Here is a 1,035-nt window from a genome sequence, read left to right on the forward strand (position 1 = left end):
GGCAGTTAATCTCGTAGCTTATAAAACAAGCTTGTTATTTTAAATATTTTAATTACATTTTTAATTTTTAAATTCAAATCTTTCAATATTTAATAGTTATATTGTACACATAAAGACCTGAAATTATTTTTTAAAAGATACATTTGATATATCTTACCTGAATGTTTAGCTCTTTGGCAATTTGCCGAAGTTGATGAAATTGAAATAAATTATTGTAAGTTCTTTCAGCGATGTTGTTGAGAGCAGAAATAAATCTTTTTGCTGCTGACCTATTGCTCATTCCAGAACCATGCTGGGATCGCTCAAAATTTAGGTTCCCAAACTCATCAGAGTAAGTTCCGAGCATGCTTAATAGGAGAGTAAGAAAAAGTTACCCAATGTGGAATGTGGAATGGCTATAAAAGTCTAGGTCTCAGCCATGAGGCTCATGTAGCAAAGATTTACACACATTTAATTACAGGATGAACATTATAAAATTCATGAAGGCATAGACTATTTGGGTTAAGAGTATTGTTGATAGTCCTTCTAAGAAACTTCTAAATTTGAAATGAAAAATGCACAAAAGCATAAATTTGACAGTCCACAATAAAAATAACTGGAATATTACTTTTGATTCATAAAAAAATGAAATTTTAAATATATTAAATTTAGGCTTTACTGGATAAAAATGTGTTCTCAACTCCTAGTGCAGCATCTAGCAAATAAAAGGTATTTAAAAATACTCTAGCAAAGAATTCTGTTGACCCTCAGTAATGATGGTTAGATATTAAAGAATAATCTTTTTACCTCCAGTACTCTTCTATTGCTTGTTTCATAATATCACCAAGGGAAAAACATGCATCTGACAGTTAATTTTAGCCAAAGTGTGAAAATAACAGAGATTCAATTAGCCATCGTCTCTAATCCAGCTCAACTGTCAACTCCTTGCCTAATTTTCTGCCAGTACAATAGACATTTATAATCTCACTACCTGGCTCATACACAAAAATTTTATTTAGTCAGGAATTAATTACCCAAATGTGAATTGGTCACCTC

Source organism: Condylura cristata, unplaced genomic scaffold (assembly GCF_000260355.1).
Source record: "Condylura cristata isolate star-nosed mole 26May11 unplaced genomic scaffold, ConCri1.0 scaffold00022, whole genome shotgun sequence".
In the NCBI taxonomy this organism is placed as follows: Eukaryota; Metazoa; Chordata; class Mammalia; order Eulipotyphla; family Talpidae; genus Condylura; species Condylura cristata.